Here is a 19,681-nt window from a genome sequence, read left to right as displayed (position 1 = left end):
TGTAGGAGAAAAACAGCCTGAAGTCTTATTCTGCCAGTAAGCAGGGATTTATCATGTAAGAAGTCTTTCTAGGCTGTCAGATTTATATTATTCTTTGGAGACTTGGTTGGGAAAGGTGAAAAATAAAATCAAAAAGGACAAAGAAGTTAGCACAGCACAGTCTGCAAGAGGTATCCTGAGCAGAGAAAGAACACTGGATGACACACTCAGGGTAAAACAGAAGTGGGAAAAAGTAATTTTATCTCAGCATTTGCGTTGGCTGACTTCTCAGTCGCCAACATATTAATGGCTCTTCCCCTAGCAACTACAGAGCTTCCAACATGCAACTATTCTTTGGTCATAAAGACAAAAAATGGAGTTTGCCAGAACAGAGCTACCCCATTCTGGGTTGCTGACAACAGTCCCAGACTGTCCATATGCTCTGCTGCTCTCAGAAGTGGTAAAGCAACATTTTTGCTCCCGCTGGTGCCGGTGGTGTCCCTGCAGTTGTTATTGTTTCCATCCAGACCTGCTCCTCTTCCCCGGAGCTCGTGCCCGCTCTGTTTCAGGCTGTACGGATAGCAATGTCACAGATCCCAAGTGCGGAGAGGAGTGAACAGATGTAGCTGTTGTCGCCTCCCTGCCTGTCTCACTTCATCCCTAGGCATGGATCCTGTGGGATGGCCGTGGGGTGGCTCAGAGGGAAGAAGGCAGGGTTGCTCCTATGGGGCAGGGCTGGCAGAGGTGGGTGGCTGGCTGCCATCCTGCAGGGAGGGACAGGCGCTGATGCTCTGGGGGCTCCAGTGTCTGAGAGTCCTCTTCTTTTCTGATGGGTTGTGTGTAACAGATGAAGTGGGGAGTGAGGAGTGAGGCAGCAAAGGATGAGCAGGTCCCTGACTCCTGTTGGGGCCAGATGGGCAGTTCTCAGCTCCTACTGCAAGAACTCGAGGCTCCGAAGGGTTTGGTACAGATTGACTAAAATGTTCCCTCTCTCAGTGAGCACCGTGGGATTTGGCTCCTCTCTTTCTGCACGACTTTGTTTACTTCACAGAACAGTTCACCATCAGCTCAAGCCTACGTTGCTGTTTAAAGGGGGGATCACATTTTCTCCTCCATCTCTCAGCTAGACATCCCCAGCATGCTCAAGCCCAGCCAAAAATCATGGAATGGCCCACATGGCTGAATTAATGTAGTTCACACGTAGCCTGAATGGGAAGGTAACGCTGGTGGCAACCTGCATACAGATCGCTTAAGCTGACTGTGAAGCTGTACCCTTGGCTGGCACCATCTAATTCCCAAGTTTAACTCTGCTTTAAGCATCCTTTCTGCTCCCAGCAGAAAGCTTTGATTTTACACTGTCCTGAGGGATCTTGATTCATTGGCCAAGCTCAGTTTGGCCAGCAGAAAAGATAAAGATGACTTTATATACTAATTTCTACCTTTACCCATTAGCAGTGGAGGGAGAAATTCATTGTTCTGATTCCCTTCCTCAAAAAACAATTGTGGGCAAAATACCAGCTTCTTTCCACTATTAAATCTATCGTCTTCCAAAACCAACTCTTATCACAACTTACTGTGCTTTCAGAAGATGAGACTCTGCTATGTGCCTTCTTTCAGGTAAGATTTTTGTGTTTATCTGCACGCTCACTGCTGAGGCAGATAAGAGACTTTATTATCTACATTATCACTATTTTTCTCCCTAGAAGCCAGTCTGACTTTAAAAAGAGAGGTAAATATTTTAGCTTTTTTTGCAGACCTAACGTGAGACTCTGCTTGTTTTTGTACTTATTGATATCCACTAAAATAAGCAGCTTGAAGAGGCTCTTTCAGCTTCTTGGGCTAAAAACTTCCCTTTCGCTAACAGTCACTTGCACTGTTCATTATTCCGTGCTAGACTCTTCCCTCCCCTGATTGCATGTTATCACCTTCAATGGAACAGCTGTGTCATTGCTAAAGGGTGTTAATCTTCCCCTATCTAACACCTTATTGACAGCCAGAGTCAGGGAGGCCCCCAGTCTTTTCTGACTTGGGTGACTTCTCAAAACATTCCTTTTTTAGCTTCCTTTTCATTTCCTACCAAAAAGCCTCCTGCCATAGTCTGACCTGCAGACATAGCCACAGCACAGCCCCGCGCACAATAGCAGCTTGGGCTGCTGCAGCAAGGTTTGAACATTTCTGCCTGTATCAGTCCTAGCGATTATAACCAGGAGAATATTCCCTAACAATGTCAAGGGACAATAAGCCACAGCTAATCAATGAGCACAATACCTACGGCACACCAGAGCCCAGAATAGAAACTGCTCCGGCAGGTGGGACAGCTGGCTTGAATTTTTATTTAGTGGTTGTGAAAGGCATCGTGGCTTTCAGCAAGACAAGAGCAGTGCTGACAGTGACAGATCCCCCATTACATTGTGCCACTGAACAGAGCGAGCCACTTCAGCAGATACAGTTCATTTTTCCTGAGAGTTTTGTAATGGGTTGGAATTAGTCTAGAATTTCATTTGTTTGAATTCCCATTACCTACAAGCATTCTGGACTGTCCTTCAGCTCTGAAGGTCACCTTGACTTTCTGTAGGCCTGGAGAGTTGCTCTGACTCTAGAAAAATCCAGGGCAAATTTGTGTGCTGAGCTGATTGCCTGTACAGTCTGCCTTAACATAGCCAGCAGAGCAGTTGGTGCCCTGCTCAGGATTTCTATCATCCCTCACCAGTGCTAGGTCCCAAGTCATATATTCCAGACACAACCTGTTATGCAATGGAAGAGCTATAGGAAGCACCTTTCCTTTTATTTTTTATCTTCCTCAACTGCTAAGCAAATGAAGATACTCAGATTTATCCTGCCTGTTTCCAAACACAGCCCCGAAGTGCTGAAGTTGAGAACAAATTGCCTTTTCCTCTGAAGTCAGTGAAAAGAGTCTAAAACCACGAAGCCCACTTAAGGCTTCTGCCCCTTTGTAGAGGTCTCCGCCTGGGTGACACTGGAAACTTCAATGAAGGGTTCCTAATAGGAGAAGTAAGCAGCTGATCAACAGCAGTTGTCCTGGCCTCCTCTTGCAGCCCCTGTAACAGAGCGGTGGCCATCAGAAGTTGGCTCTGAACAGCCCGCTGCTGATACAACCTTAATTTCCTAAGTCTAAGCATTTCTGCCAGTGAGAGGCATTTATCAGTGAACTGCTGAGCAGATCCAGATGGATACGGTTCTCTTTTTGTTTGGAATGGAAGGTAGGTCTAGAAAAAGGGGACAGATGGGGGTCATAAAGGGGTCATAAAGAAATCTAACATTTATTTTATAAAGCAATCTATTGGTCCTACTTTTCCAGTACTTAAAAAGGCAGGTGAGTGCACCTGAGAACTGAGTGCAGGAGCTTTTGCAGGACTGGAACTGACCATCTAACATTACTCTCAGTCTAAGTGGAGTTCACTAACTGACTATCATTATTACATTTTTAGATCAGTCAAAACTGGGGAAAAGCTTTACCAAACAGCCAGTGCACAACCAAGTACTCACTTGATGATGGTACTTCCTAAGTTGAAGATAGATGTGCTGAGTATGCCTGTCAACTGCCTTCAGACTTGACTCTCAGAGGTACTGCATTATTCCCCTTCCGACACACCTTCTGTAGGGCTGCAATTCCAAAAATCCTGCTGCTTCTCCAGAGCCATCAGTGGATTTCTTCTGGGCATGAACTGGGCCAACGACATTTTCAGATAGGGCTGGCCAGATGTAGTCATTAGAAGAACTAGGGCAACGCAGTGTGTTGTTAATGGAAGAAACACAGACCCCCAGGGGAAAATAGGAACATCAGGTTAGTTGGTTACCAGCTGACTCCTTATCAATAAGTGATGGAGCAGAAGGCAGAGCTGTACTACGCATGCTGAGGCCACTGTCACATGGACAGGCACTGCACTTGGGTTAAAACTCCAGAGCCACATGAAAGCAGAACATGCCTGACACCCCCTGTTTTTTTGTTTGTTTGTTTGTTTGTTTTCTTCAGTTCTGCTTCTCACATTACACCCGCCCACCCAACTAACCTGCTCAGATAAATGAGCTTAGCTGAGTCCCACCTCGGTGAGCCCCAGGCCCCGGGAGCTGGTGCTGGCTGGCCAGGGCGGCTGCAGGAGCAGGGCTTTTGTGAAGTCCTAACTTGCTGGCCAGGTGTGCGTGCCCTGCCTTAGGTTGATACGATCACAAATTACAAATGATTCTTTTTACCACCTCATACGAATGAAAGCCATCAAAAACAGGCTGAATATTTGATCTAACATAAAATGAAAGAAAAATACACCCAACCTAGTAATAAGCATGCTTTGGGAAGTCTGCTTTGTTTGCTCTGACCAAACTCCGTGCCCGGAGCCCACAGCTGGACAGCCAAGAGCAGTCTGACCGTTATTTAAAGGCTTGGTAAGGTCACAGTGGCCTGAGCCTCTAGGGTCTGAATTAATCTCCCTGGCGAAGCAGCGTGCTTGCGCTCAGCTGCGTGTGCTTGCAGGTACATTTGTGTAGAGCAATGCCATCCAGTGGTTGCTCAGATTCATCACAAAGCCAACGGCTCGTTCCTCAGGGACACTGCGTAAGCTGAAATGTTGCTGCTCTTGTTCCTAGCTAAGGTATTGCTTGGGTATTAAAAGACTCTGAAAGTGGCCAGCTTGATTGCTTCCAGCTTGTCCTTTGGCATGTAAAACTGAGGTATGTTTTAACTAGCAGCCAACTGAAAATATTAAATAGATGTTTCAGGGGAAACAGTATTTTATATATGCAGTCCAAATACACAGTTAGCATCAGGCCTGGATTTTGGAGTGAGGAGTAACTGCGTGCAGTCACGTGGCAAATTATGCTGATTGCTGAGACAAAAACACAGTCTCTGAATGTAACTTTCCTGCTGGCCAAAGAGGTTGCTCAGTGGGACATTTTTGCTTGAGGATGATGCCCTGATGAAGGGATGGACCAGGGCTCAGACCTTCTCCATCGGTGTCACATTTTGAAGAGCCCTGGTGCTGTTGACTACTCAAGGAGGTAGCATTTGGGGGCCTTAAATCTGCCTGGCTGCATCTCCCAAGGACTCACTATCGCATCATGGCAATGATGTACAGGTCAACACCTCACAGGGGCTAAATTAAGATGTCAACAGTTTTTGCCTGTTGCACTCCCCAGGCCAGACGGAATTGCATAGACAAGGAGGATTTCTCATATCAAACACCGTGGCTGGGACTAGAGCAGCTGCTCAGCTTGCAGAGCATCGCCTGACCTGCTGGGCACGGCCCGTCCCCAGGGCGCTCAACAACAACTTTCCGAAGGCTGGAAAGGTGCGCTGCGGGAGACAGGCAGGGCTGCTCTCACCGAGGGGCTGCCCTTGCAGCTGGGCGGCCGCACCCCCTGGGTCTGACCCTCCTTTACGCTCGGGCCTCTTCGTGCTCCACCAGGTGCCCGCGTGCTGCTGCATTTCAGCGCTGTGCCGCTCCTGCTCTGCAGTACAAATTCCAATCAGGCGCGACAAAGCCCACCGGGTGCTGCTGACAACAGGTGTCTCATTAAACATCTCTCAACCTTACAGGCATTCGCATTGACAAGAACCAAACTCACACTCAATCACAGCTTAATCACAGCCAAACTCTATTAACAAGTCATACTAATTACCAACTTCTAACAATTTCTCAGGTTCAGAGGCAAAATATCCTTTCTTTATAGATGAAAACAGACTTGTGATACTCCAGCTCTGGCCATAATTAGGTCCTTTTAAACAAAACAAAACTAAAATAAAAATCCAGAAGGATCCCTTTGTGATAACAGTCCTGAAAGTACAGTTGTACAATGAGATGTTTGTTTGTTTTAATTTTGTATCTGCTGTGTTGCCCACAAGGGTCCAATTAGCTTGTTACAGATGCTTGTATCAGTTTTATCCACTTGTCTTATTTTTTTTTTTTAAGAGGGGTAACTTGTAGCACAGATTGCTGGCCTGCAGGCATCCAGAGATCAACAACCAGCTTTCTGTGATACCAAGCCCCCTGTGAAACAGGCAGTCCTTCCCCACAGCATTCGTAATGCAAAGGGTAAAAGGAACAGAGGGAAGGGAGGGGTCTGCACTGGATTTTGGATTGTTGTGGAATAATCTGGTGTGTCAAAAGTGGCCGAAAGATGGCAATTCTGCCATGGCTAAGAACGGCCATGAGAAATTTTGGTTGTTACACCTCAGAAATTAAAATGCACGTTTTATTTCTAATAGCATGAAGTGCTGCCTTGCAACAAAACAGGTAGTTCTTAATGTGTGGCTTGGAATTGTACATGTCAGTATTTATTCTTGTCCCTTGGTATGTTTAGCACATGTGTAATTCTGTGTTAACCTGGATGCTTTTCTCCATTGTGTGGCTGTATTGAGTGCCTGAGTACTTGAGAACTCACTTGTGTAATCGATACGCTTACAAAAGGGTACATATAAATAACAGGAAGAATCTGACTTGAGCTGACAGTGGGGGTATTGCAGCGAGGGCTAATGCTTCATCCTTAACTCATGCTGCTGCTGGAGAGGAAAAAAAAACCACAACACAACAGCCTGAGTGAAGGGCTAACATAAGACTTCCTCGCATTTTCTGAGCAGTGTTGTTCAAAGGAGAAATCCTCCTCCCAGTGTCTGCTGTGCCAAATCCAGTAGCCAGTTGTTTACCTGTTCTCGGGTTTAGTTGCTGTTTGCTTTTCCTCTCCTTAATTTTAAAAGGAAATTAACATTTGTCATGGAAGATTATAATGCCAGCTGAGCAGAGAATCACCAACTTGAGGCTTAGTATCAGCAATTATTTTTACCTCAGAGCAGGTAGTTTCATTTCTTCAGTGAGGTGATGCAGGATGAACACGGGATGCCTGAAGCTCCTGGGAAAAGGCTGCACGTCCCAGAGGTGGACTGGTGCGATGTGGGATCCCCATGCGGCTCACCCTGAGGGTCACTGCCTGATGCGGCAGCTCCATGGAACCACAAGCATCCGAAAGCACCTGCAGAGAAGCAGAGTGGCATCAGGCTGTGGAGCAGAAGACAGGAAATATACCCACATTCACCCCCTTAGCACAGCCCCATGAGCTCTGTTCTTTGCTTGCCTGTGCTGCCCGAGCCCAGCTGTAACCCTGGGGGGATGAAGAGTAATGCAATGAGTAACAGTAATGTAAGGGGGGAAATGGTTCAGAAATTGTTACCTGCCATGAGCTGAATGGCTTGGGTTTAAGGTTCAGTGTTGAAGGCTTTGTCTCATAAGGGCACAGCCCTCTCGTGCTGACACTGCCATCCTCTTCCATCCCAGGGCTGGCTGCACAGGATGAGGTGAGCGGGGCCTCCAGAGGATGGAGCCCAGGAGACCATGGAGCGAAGCAGTCCGTTGTGTTTCCAGGTGCCACACATAATACAAAGCAAAGTTTTTTCTTCACTTTCAGGCTGAAGATGGATCAGGCCAGTGTTTCCCTGCTCATCAGCCTCCTGCACGAGCTGGCAGAGGTTTCCCAAACGCGATTCGGCAAGGAGAGGTACCAGAGAGGGATGGGATACAGCTGAGTAAAGCTGCAGGTGAGTAACTGGGAAATCCTGGTGAGGCTCCACATGGGTGCTTCTTCTACCTGATGGCACAGTGAATCTTTCATCATTACTGTTGGTGCAGCAGGGCTGGTACTGCAAAAATGTCACCTCTAATGAGGGCACTCGTGTTTCTATGACCCTGATTAGACCTGCTTGGAGTGGCCAGACTGCCGATGACAAGTGGCATCTGTCATCTCAGTGTAGGTGAGTTTCTGAGTCTCTCGAACAGGGAGAAATAGCAGGATTTTAAAATTTGTCTGTTTGTTTATTTTCGGTGAAAACGCTTGTATTTGGTGTAAGGCTCAATCCAATGTCTGAGTAGCAGGAGGAAAAACGAAATGAAATATCCACAAGCATTGGAATAACCATAGGAACATTCATGAAATGTTTCATCAGGGGAAAACAGGAGACTTTGCTTAGCCATAGTCTCATTCCCTTTCATAAGAGGCTTCAGACCAGAGCAAACCAGGCATTTTTCCTTGCTTTTGCCACAGTTTCAGCATGGAAGAGGCTAGCAGGGTTGATGCAGACTCCCCAGTTTGGTTCTGGTTCTGTGTTCTGGAGCAGCAGTGAGCAAGCCCAGTCCGATGACATCTGGCTTTTTAGGGAGTGCACACGACCTACTGAGCTTCTCTTTGGAGTAAAGTTTTCTTTCTTCCTCACGGATTTTTAGTGTTCCTGAGATTAAAAAAAAAAAAAAAAGAAAGAAAAAATAAATCAGAACAATTGAAGCTGTACTGTTTAGTGGAACCATTGCTTCTGATCAGAAACTGAAATCCTACTTTGTGCTCTTCCAGTGTGGAAATCTGTCAGGTAAATAGAAATCACCTCGTAAAAGCCCCTAAACAGCTCTGTTTTATATTTTAATTGAGGAACAGAACATTTTAAGTACTTTTATTGGGTGGCGCCTGCTGAATGACAGATGTCCATGGCGGAGTAATGCTGAGCACACTTTCATAAAACAGGGCAATTCCTTGCTTAAAACATTTACAATTAAAGGCTTGATTGAATAACAATGAGTTCTGTGCATGGAGCTCATTTCTGCACTTGTTTGTGCACCTGAATCAGGCTGTGATCATTCGGTAGGTTGGATATGAGGTGCCAGTTGCTTTGTTCAATGACCAAATAGTGCTCACGGGCACAGCTGGAAACGTGCCTTTGATTTTTCACCGGGATAGAGATAAGGTGCACTGTGCTGTGCTGTTAGACTTGCTAACACCCTCATTTCAGCTGGAAGGCTGTTTTTTTTGTGGTGGTTGTTGTTATTTTGTTTTCTACTGCTTGTTAGTAACTTTCCCAATTTGTAAAGAGCCAGAGATTTAAAAATGAGCAGTAATCCTTAGCAGCTGAGAAGGTCTTAACTAGTTTCTGCTTCGTTTTTCTATCTGTCTCCTGTGACCCCTATTACTGTGATACCACCTCTCTTCATGCATTGATCCTCGCAATATCTGAGGGAAGGCAGGCCAGCATTACTGTTACTTTATGCAGCCCTACATGGGGAACTAAGGCATGGAGAGATCAGGGATTTGCCCAGAGATATTCTGCAAAAAAGGGTCCCAGTGCTCTCAACAGAAAACCCGTCCATGGATGGTATTTAGATTTTTGCCTTGTGAATGTAGAAAGAGACTTAAAGAAAGCATGAAACAACCAACAGCAAACGGGGTGGCAGGGCACAAACCACAAACTTTCACAACTTGTTGAAAAACACCGTGTCTAAACTGACATCAGCACAAATTTGCGACGGCACAGAAAATCCTAACAGGAGGCACCTGAATGTGGGAAGAGCAGCCCCACTTTTCTTCAAACAGATGACTCCACAAAGTAGCTCTTGCCACAGCATGCAGAACATGACATGGGAACAGCAGAAGGCAAAATGTGTCACAGGAAAATTGTGCCACATTCAGCCCAGGAGGACACCGTGCAAACTGATGCAAAATTAAATCCAATTGATAAGGTAACACATACACAATTTACTCAGTTTATTAGATATTGAATACATTTATATTTAATTATTATAGTGCCTCAAAATTCTCTTGGTGTCCATCACAAGCTCTCTAGGGTCTTTCTTTGTTGAAGTAAAGAGCTAGACACATTTTCACCAGGCCCAGTCCTGTATCCCCTTTTCACCAAGGTGCTGACATCAGCTGGGCTCCTTGTGGGGGACGGTCCCAGTGTACCAGAATCAGGCCCCGTGCTGGCTCAGCTGCCTTCCCTGTGGTGGCAGTAGCCCGCCTGCTGCCGACAGAAGAACTAGTAACTTTCTACTTTTACATGATAAATCCATCTCTGGATTCTTGAATTGCTCCAACACGTACCTCCAGTGCCAGGAAACTCCTGGTGCCATTCCCAGCTGCTGGGGTGCAGACCCCACAGCCTTGTGCCAGCTGCACTAAAGCACAGGCTGCCCCACTTACCTGCAGAAGCAAACAGACATTTCCAGCTACCTCTAAACCCAGCACAGGGTGGAAAAAATCATGTTTTGGTGCTGTAATTCTTGGAATAAAACAGGTGGCCTGATCCTGCACCCACAGTCATGACTGAGCTGAGTGCAAGCAGAGGAGTCAGGCTGGAAACGTGCTGGGGGTGCTGAGGACCCGGCTCACAGGCCTGCCTTGGAAAAGGGTCAAGACAATCTCACACAGGGCACAACTCTGTTAGTTTTGTTCTTGTCTTTTATGTATATATATTTTAGAAAAAAGACAGCATTGGCTCTTTTCTGAAATGCTGTTCTGCTATGTATGAGAAATGAGAACATGGCAGTGTAAAGGGAAAGAGTGCAACGCATCTGCTACAAGCCTAAATAAATACCAAGCTCTGAAGAAGCCTCACCCCATTTTGTTTTTTACATGAGTAAGGTGACTTCTACCAACAGAGTTTTATTTCACAAACTTCTCCCTTTCATTGTCAGCTATTCACAGCTGCTTCAGACTGAACAATAATGAATAATAATAAAAAATATTCATTATTCATAATAAAAAATAGTAGAAGAGAGATAATCGTTGAGCAGGATGTATACTGCTTGTGAAAGTTACCAGGTCTTTTTAAGAGTAAGTCTAGTCCCCATGTGCCCTTTACTCTGCAGGATGTGCTCTTTCAGCCCTGGTGGTGGCTGAGAGGTGTCCTCTGCCATCCTAACACCACAGCCTCAGCTGGGCCATCGGCATTCCTGGCGGTGCCCCACTGAGCGCGATGCGGGTTTTGGGGAAGGTGCAGCCAGAGCTCGAGTCAAAGCACAGCAAAGTCGAAGTGAATCTTTCCAGGGAAGCTGGGATGTGAAATGCTCCTGGGTTTCTTTGACAACGGCAAAATGAGTCCTTTTGCCGTATTCCCCAGGCGCTCTCCTAGACGTCTACCAGTTACACCCTTCCTTCCCGCCTGCAATTAGCACTTACAGTGTTGCAAAGGGAGATGAGATTCGCTCTCCGCCATCCTCCTTCAGAAATCTCTCACACCTTCCCCACTGGGTGGGAACATGCGCTGTGGGTTAGGAAATATCCTAGTAGTGGAATTACATTTGCAGCCGTCCTACCCCCCACCTCCTCTTTTCTTCTGTTAGACTCTGGTCCTCGTCGTGGTATAGGAGCACGTGAAGACAAAAGCCCAGAAAGAGCATTTGGTTCAGCAAAGCCCCAAATCTCCCTGACTTTGTTCACCCCCTGGAATTACATATGCACAACTTGGCCCCCGTGTGTTTCGTGCAGGGTAACTGGAGCTGGGTAAGTGCCTGCAATTTTGGTGGAAGAGTGGGGCGAGGAGAGAGGTGGGAGTATACGATCACTGACCTTAATTACAGGAGATAAAAATGTTGAAACGTGATTCCTACAAAAACCAAGGAGGGCCTTTATCGTCAAGTGTTTCCACATGGATGCCCCTGAGAAGAGGTCAAGTGTTTTCTATATACTTTAAGTAAACAGCAGATTGTGAGTTCACAGTCTGGACTGGATTTGAGCAGCCTCTGTATTCTGCAGCATCATAATTGAGTCTTATGTACTTAAGATTTGATATCCACCAACATTATTACTTGAGATTTGCCAGGAAATACATTGGCGATTAAGAGTTACACAGTTTGCTAGTAAAGCTATGCCTAATGTCATATATGACTAACCTCAGGCTAGAACTGTCTCGGGCTCCCACTCTAACAGAGGAGCAAGGATGGTTTCCCTTCAGAGTCACTGCTGTTGGTGGCTTTCTGATCAAGACGTCTCCTCGTTTCTTCATCGTCATGTAAAAAATGCACACAACCTGCACAATTAAATTTGCTAAATGGTTATCTGTCAAGAACAGAGTGCTCCGAATAAGGTAGCGTATGTACATGCTGCTGCGAAGCATATCAAGCCAAGTTAAAATGTTAGGCATAACATTCTCCTGTTCACCTTTGCAGCTATCCAGGCTGAAGGTTAAGAAGACTGAAAGTGGTGGATTTGTATCAAAACCAGCTCAATTTCCCTACCTGGAAGCGGGACAACAGTGAAATCAGAAATTACAGGCTTACTGCCTTCATATCTGCAGATGTAGCTCTACAATCAGTGCGAGCTGTTCCAGCATTAGCAGGTAGCAGCGTTCACCACAGGTGCTCCACGTCTCCTCCATGCCCTAACCAAAGACTTGTTTACAGACAGGGAAATGGAGCCAACGAGTGATGATCCAAGTGCCACAAACCGCTGGCAGGCCATCCAGAGCCCCCGATTAGACCCAGCAGACCTAGTAACTTCTGCAGCTATTACAAGCAGGAAGAAAGGGCAGGAGTGCTCGTAGGGGCCTAATTGGAAACAGGCGAGTCACTGGGAACCTTGCTGTCCCTTCAGCAGGGCTTTACACGATGACTGCAAACAGTCAGGGCCCAACTTCTGTACGGTGTAGTGCTGCGAGGAAGGACTGAGGCATGAAGCTCGGGAATCAAAAATCCTTCTTCCCCTGTCTGCATCTGCCTGACAAAAGGAAAAAGAAAGGGCAGCTGATTTGTGAATGCTGTCTTGCTAGAACTGTGGATTTGAAATCTCTGTCCTTGATTAAAGAGGAGAATGCAATTGCACATGTCATTAATTATTACTGATAAACCAAAGTAGTGGAGTCAAATAAAAATATCCTGCCCTATGATCAGATTCTGGCAAAGAGAAAGACCCAGGAGCCTCCAGCCTATTAGCATTTCCCTTTTTTTTGTGAAATATGTGTCTGAATCGCTAGGTCTCCAAACCTTGCGTGTACTTAGCGTGCGTGATGCCTATAGGTGCAGATCAAAAGAGATGAACTTTAGCTACACAGACAGCAAAAAGCAGCTTACAGTTCCTGTAACATGTGACCAGTCCCAATTATGGCTTCTTCCACATGACATCAGTATGCGATGGAGGATCTCACTTTTTTTTTCTTGCCAGAGGCAAATGAATACATTATCCAGCAGTGAGGCGTGGGGCAAGCGGATGCGTAACTCTGGGGTGATTTGGATTCCGCGCTCGCGCGGGGGTGTGAGCCAACCTCAGAAGTCATTTTCACTGATGCTGACACATAAGGCATCCCTCAGAGACCTGTCTATCAAACTGCAACATGCTATGCAGAAAAATTAGATTACTCATGCTACAATAAAGAAGAGAAGATGACAATGATGAAAAAAAAAAAGACTTCAAAATATAACAGCTATTTATGAAATGAATAAAAATCCTAACAATGGGAAAGTATCCTAGAGACTTTTTATTTATTTATTTTAGCTCTTGCAAACCATTTCGAGGAGAGCTAGTTGGAAAGACCGTATTAATTCAGACACCGCCTCTGGAAAAAACACCACTTCATCATGATTGTCACATTACTGTACTTGTGAAATATCATCTTAAATACTCATTATGATTTTGCTGCTGGTCTTGCTGCAGTCAGCACCAGGGCTTCCTTTGGCTTTGGTAAGTGCAGGATCAGGCCCTCTCTCTCTCCCTCTCTCCCTCTGAATTGCAAATGGATTGTTCACGTGTCAGCTCAGTAACTAGGCAAAGTTCACCGTGCTCAGTTCAAAGCATGCAAGAAGAAGCTCAGGGCATTTCACTCACAGTATTTGCAGAGTTCCTCAGGTCTACAAAAGTGTTAAAGTGGTTTAATACAAAATCCATAAGACAAACATTATGCAGCTATGTGTGAACCCCTGTCCAATAAAATCTATTTCTTTGGGAAAAAAATACAAAGTAGTAAAACATACTTAGTAAAGAAAAGAAAAGGCTACGTGAAGCTTAGTAAAATCCCATAAAACAGAATGCCGAACAGCTTCAGGAAGGGAGATTTAAAATAAATCTGCAGAAGAACATGCACACACACACACAGAGCCCGTAGCTGGAAATGGATCTGGACAAGTGCCGAGGTTAGAACATCTCCCGCAGCACTGTGGGACTGGTTTTACAATATCAGATAATGAAAGGTTTGGCTGAATGCTGGTTTTTCTTCTCTAGTAATAACAAACCTATGCCGAGGCTTCTGTGGTATTCCTCGAGTTACTCCCCAGGAATGCTATTTGGGAAAGCTAACAGATTTTAAACTCCACCTGCCCTGACTCATCTATTAGCCGCACTACTCTCAGCTGCACGTTCTGTTTCACTTATTGTTTCTGAAGGAGCCAGTTGTTGTATGTTGGTTTGATTTGTGAAGCAGTTCCAGCCCATTTCCCAGGGGGTTTACTTCCCTGTCTTGATTGTCTCCTCCAAATATTTCTTCCCAAAGATAAGTTTTGGTTCCTATCCAAACCAGAAGAGGAGTACCGTAAGCTCTTCTCTGGTCCTCCATCTTGTGCATCCTCATTCCCCAGCGTGTGACACCGCTCTGCCAAGTGGTGTGATCAACCAGACTGCAGGCTTTATGCCTGCCTAGGAGATTTGGAGGTTTCACTTCTTTTTTGGGCTATGGCTGCTTAATAGAGATGTGCGATTTCAACATGCCCACACATAGTGTGAGTACGCAGAAATATAGGTCTCTTTAAAATTGTCAGGAGCAAATATGATCAGATCTGGTTCTTGATCTCATTACTGTCTGAAAGATTTGGCTGGCATTTTTAAATGCCATGATTTATGTTCTTCACCTTAACACGGCCCTTGGTAGTGTAAACCCAGTAACTCTATTATTCTCCAGGGCAACTTCTAAGAATCTGATTGGAGAACTTTCACAACACTGTGTCTGTAAGAAAATATTAACATGGATTAAGACAAGTTGATAGATATTAAACCAGGCTATAGAATGAGAACCAGTGAGAATAAATCAAATAACTTTGCCTAACTACAGAAAGTATTTGTAAAGCCCTGTAAGGTTTCCATTTCCTAAAGCCACCTGCCATCTCAAGTGCCCCTAATCAGTCACAGATGTTGGATACCAACCTGCTAACCCTATGGCTTTGAGAGAAAATATTGCACTTTGTAAACTCATTCTTGGGTATTTCCTTAATTTTTCTTAAACTAAACTTTCATCCCTTATTTTCCACTTAAATGTAATGAGTTATATCAACTCTGACATTTTGCCCTGCTTACTCTTACAGTTCAGTTTAGCTACCTCTCGAAGACCTTAGCTTCTTTTTTCTTTTTTTTTTTTAATCACTAGGGTACATTTTTACTCTGCATCTCACCATCGCCTTCCTGGCACTGAGGAATCCAACAAAATGCAGAGTTTAGACTTTTTCTGTAATCAGTTCCCAACAGAAAAGTTCCTGTTCTTCTGTTCTTAACTGATTTTTATCTCCATGATGAAGATCTACCAAGTAGGAAGCTTTTCTGAAGTACTTTGGAAACAACAACTATATATATATAGAGAGAGAGAGAGAGAGAGAAAATCCATTCCTTAAGAAACCAGAGACATTTTAGGAGCCTCATCCAGCTCCCACTGGAATCAAAAGCAAGAATTTCACAGATGAGGGAAGGTACCAAAACGGGCCATGCTGCCGAAGACCGTTAGCTGCTGTTAGGATATACCGGTACTGAAGCACGACGGTGGGTTTGGCTTTGCTCTGGAAGGAGGCTTTATTCCACTTCAGCTTGTGAAGACAGAATGGGAGTGAGAGTTGTAATGGAGGTAGGAAGCAGACTGGATTTTATTAGTCTTCCATCATCTTTAAGAGATCTCTAACCAGATCAGGTTTCAACCTCTCCCTCCACTCTTGTGTCAACCTTTGGTTCTGTTTTTGCTGGAGGATAAGTTTCATTATATTAATAAGCAGCACAAGTGGTTCCAATTGTGGAAGAACCACTTGGAGCTGTCAGAAATGATCAGAGGAGAAGTTTCAACCTTTCCATGATCACAGCCTCTTCTTCTGGTGCCACAACTCAGCACCTCCCCGGTGCACTTCACATTGCTCAGCAACCATGACAATAATAAAAGGTACATTTACATTTCAGTGAGTGTAGATTATTTTAAGGAACTTTATTCTCTAATCATGGTAGTACAGCGATGCTCATAAACCAGATGCTAATGGGAATAATTCGGCTAACATCCAAACTACTGGCTGGAAGACTAGATCTAGGCACGTACTTGGATGAAACTATTCATTTGCAACCTTCTACTGCAGTCACATTTCAAACACAAACCATGCCACTGAGTTTGCGTTTCTTATTACTAATACATAGGTGATGAGAAAAACTCACAAAAAATACCCCAAAAGCTGAAACTGTTTGAACTGCATCGTGGAGTGATTCCTTACTGCTTACCAGCAGTAATGCTAAGTATTTGTCTAGCTCACATCTCAAGGAATGCATTTTAGTTAGAAATTAAAGAATCCCTCTTCAGGTGAAAATACCACCAGATTAACTTTGCAGATAGCAAGGCAAAGCTGCAGGGCTGGGGACTGGGATCGTGGATCCACCAGGAAATGACAGAGCCCCGCTTCTCCTCAACGGGTTCCTCCACTGCCCTGGGAGGAACTGAGTGAAGTTTAGTTTCCCAATTAGACTCACCTGGGACTAGTCACTGAAATGTCATCCATGAGATGGAACAAAAAAAGAGGGGAGAAATGTAAAAGGGAATCTTTGTAGCCAGGACTACCTGACTCTCCCACAGTAGGAGACACAGGAATACCGTTTCATGTCATGGAGATGTAGTTAAAATGCAGACTGCATATCCTTGTTCTCAGAATTTGAGAGGTGTGGTTTATGCATGTGGACAAGCCATCGTTCCTCCCTTTGATCTATCACTTGATGTACAGAAAGGCTTTTATGTGCTAGTCCCATATAATGGATAATTTAGTCTGAAACCATTATGAAAAGTATTACACTTTGGGTACATATGCTTCAATTATTCTTGAAAGTACATGGAAATATTTTATGACATTCACATATATTTCAAGGTAAGAAAAAAAAAACACAAAAAGAAAAAAACAGAATTTTTGTTTACCATCCAAACAAATTTGTTCTCCCAAGGCAAGTTTATATGTATTTTAAAAGAATTCTGCCATTTTATGAAAAATATTTTAAGGCAGAATGTAAGTAGTATTTTTGAATGTTAAATAGGAAAAACGTTAAAGTCATCATTCATTAAAACTACTAGTGGTATGTATTGCTCTTTAGCTGTGCATTTTTATTCTGTTTATGAATAAAACTACTTAACAAGTAATAAATACAGATTTAAATTCTCCTTGTTGAAGTGCACTTATAGCTGAACTTTCAAATTAATCCTACCACCCTTTTACAAACAGAGCTGGCCAGAGGGAGACCTGACAGAATTTTCCATAAAACCACGAGCTGCTGCTATGACCTGAGACATGCTGCCAGCGCGCAGGGCTGCAGTATCCCATAGGAACAGAAGGGCATTTGGGAAGGTTTTTTTTTTTTTTTTTTTTTTTTTTTTTTTTTTTTTTCCAGGAGGATGGTCCCCTTGTTTGTTTTCTTCACCAAAGATGCTCCAGATATCAGATCTAGGAGCTGGCGACAGCTGGACACCAGTCAGAGGCTAATGCTGACAGCAGTGTCAGGGCTGTGCTCACGCAGGTCACCGGGCCTTGTGCCTCGGTTTCCCTATCGCTCAGTTAAGCATCTTCATATCAGACATTGTTTTTTCAACAAGGGAAACTATCTTAGCGTTGAATTTTATATCTATTGTCTTCTACTGAGTAAAAGGATAATAGCTGTGGCCTTCACATAGTTAAAAGATGGGATCAACCCCATTTCATGGCAGTGTTGGTGGGAGATACCGCCCTGTAACACCTATGACCTGATACGCGAGGCTGTTGGCATTGCTAATTCAAATAGCTCAACTAGAGGGGAAAAAGGTGTTTAGCTTGGAGGTATTCCGAGCGTCACAGACAGCAGGGGACACTCTGAAGAGATGTCCTGCTAGCCACTCCATCCCTGCTCTCACAGCCACGTAGTCCACGCTGGCCCACTCGCCTTGCACATCACCCTTCTGCAGGAGGTAGGACTCAGGGCTGTGACCAGTGACTTCCTGAGCCCTATGGGTAGAAACTGCATCCGCAGCTCCTGGTTTCCAAACCTTAAGCCCTGGTGGGGACCAGACACGCTGAATGGGTCCATCTGCACTAGCCACCCTGACCCACCTTACAGCCAAAAACCAGACAAGGAGCAGCAGCTGGTCACACAGTGCAGCTCAGTGCAAGCTACTAGCCCCCAGTGTTTCCCAAGGCCTGACTTCACTCGTGCACTGCCTGCACAAGCCCTTTCCCACACGACATCTGAACTGAGCCTCAGCAGCAGTGCCCGGGCTCTGATCGCTGACCCAGCCTTTGCTGCAACCCCTCTGCTGAACTAACCCGAGATGAAAGGCGTCAAATGACAGGATACAGAGCGCTGAGAGCTGGCAGCAGAGGTTTCTTCTGCAGACATCTTGCTGGTTGTTTTAAGGTCTTCTGCCTCTAAGTGGCACCATGCTGAGTGATTGAACACTTGCTAGAATCTGTTCTACCTTTTATTGTAATGATTTCTTACAGAGCTCCCAGTTTCCAAACTCTGAACTTTCAGGAGTACTGCCTGGATGTCAGAGCCCTTTCGTCAGAAACACCAGAGCCTTCTGGAGTGATGGTCCCACTACTACAAAATCCCTTTGGAAAGCCACAACTCTTAAACCATCACTGGGAAAGACTGAAGCTTAGTTTTCAGAGAAGGCTGTCACATCCCCAGGATCTGTAATGAGAGGTATTCAAAATACAGCCAGGCAAAGCTTTCTCTGGCGTAAATTTCCAGAGGGTTACACTGAATCATAGCCATGGTTTATGGATTTGTATTTGCTTAAAATAATTAGGCTTAAATGGTCTTATATGCGACTTCTGCTCAGAGAGCAGGAAAGAGTTTGGGATGGGGACAGAGCGTGTCCCAGAATGGTCGGGTCCAACCTATGTACACAGAAGGACGGACAGACAGACACACTTATTCTGAAAGTCCTGAAACTGCTCAAGCAAACTGTGCTCCAACTAGCTGTCAGATACAGGAACTGTTGTACTTCTTAAAACAGAAGGAAGTAATCTCACCTTGATGCCTTAATGGGCTCAGAATGCTGTAACATTCAGATACTCAACCATCTACTATGAATCTGACTTCAGACCCTCACACATTTCACAGAGTTCAGGCCTGTTTGCTCTACTTGAGCATACAGTAAGGCGTTCCTGTCCCTCCATAATAAAGCAAAACCCACAGCCCAGACTCCAGCTCAGAACAACAAACCAGCCACGTAGCTCAGGAAAATTATTGATACTTTGAGAGGGCTACAGCGATGTACACCAAGAGGAAAGTTTTCCTGTACTTGAGGGAAGGCTGTCAGAACAGTAATATAGTAGAGTGAGCTGTGAAGAGTGGGAGATTTATGTGCCAATTCTGTGTATGATTTATTTAGATGAATCGCTTTTTATCAATATGTAGAAATCCAATAAATATATCTCCTTATACAAAGGGTTGCTCCAGTCCCAATGTTTCAGTGGACAGTTTTGGCAGAAAGTCAGGATGTGCATTAAAAACACACTTTTTGAGAAGTCTAATAAATAAAAGCTCTGAAATATGGTTTCCTACTGAGAAAGGCATTTTAAATCATTTTGATAAAGAACCTAAATTAGGCCTTAAAAGGAGGGGGAAGCTAGGTCCCTGTAACTAATTATTTATAGGTATTTTGAATATAAAAGTCCAGGAAAGCTGGCCTCCATCCCCCATTCTCTGCCACAATAAAGGGGAAAGAAAAAGCCATTCCCTTTCCCTCACC

The 19,681-nt window shown here is 44.7% G+C and overlaps 1 long non-coding RNA gene across 3 annotated transcripts in view; it reads right to left on the bottom strand.

Moving 5' to 3' along the window:
• Positions 1-19,681, bottom strand: part of LOC140003387 (uncharacterized) — a 108,973-nt gene that overhangs the window by 26,320 nt on the left and 62,972 nt on the right. For all 3 annotated transcript variants that reach the window (XR_011811907.1, XR_011811909.1, XR_011811908.1), the window contains exons 2-3: positions 7,159-8,209; positions 6,775-6,960 (exon numbers count right to left, since the gene is read on the bottom strand). This is a non-coding gene — a long non-coding RNA (uncharacterized lncRNA). The remainder of the gene's footprint in view (positions 1-6,774; positions 6,961-7,158; positions 8,210-19,681) is intronic.

Source organism: Anas platyrhynchos, chromosome 11 (assembly GCF_047663525.1).
Source record: "Anas platyrhynchos isolate ZD024472 breed Pekin duck chromosome 11, IASCAAS_PekinDuck_T2T, whole genome shotgun sequence".
NCBI lineage: Eukaryota > Metazoa > Chordata > Aves > Anseriformes > Anatidae > Anas > Anas platyrhynchos.
Note: the sequence above shows the minus strand (reverse complement) of the source record. Positions and strands in the feature narration are given on the sequence as shown.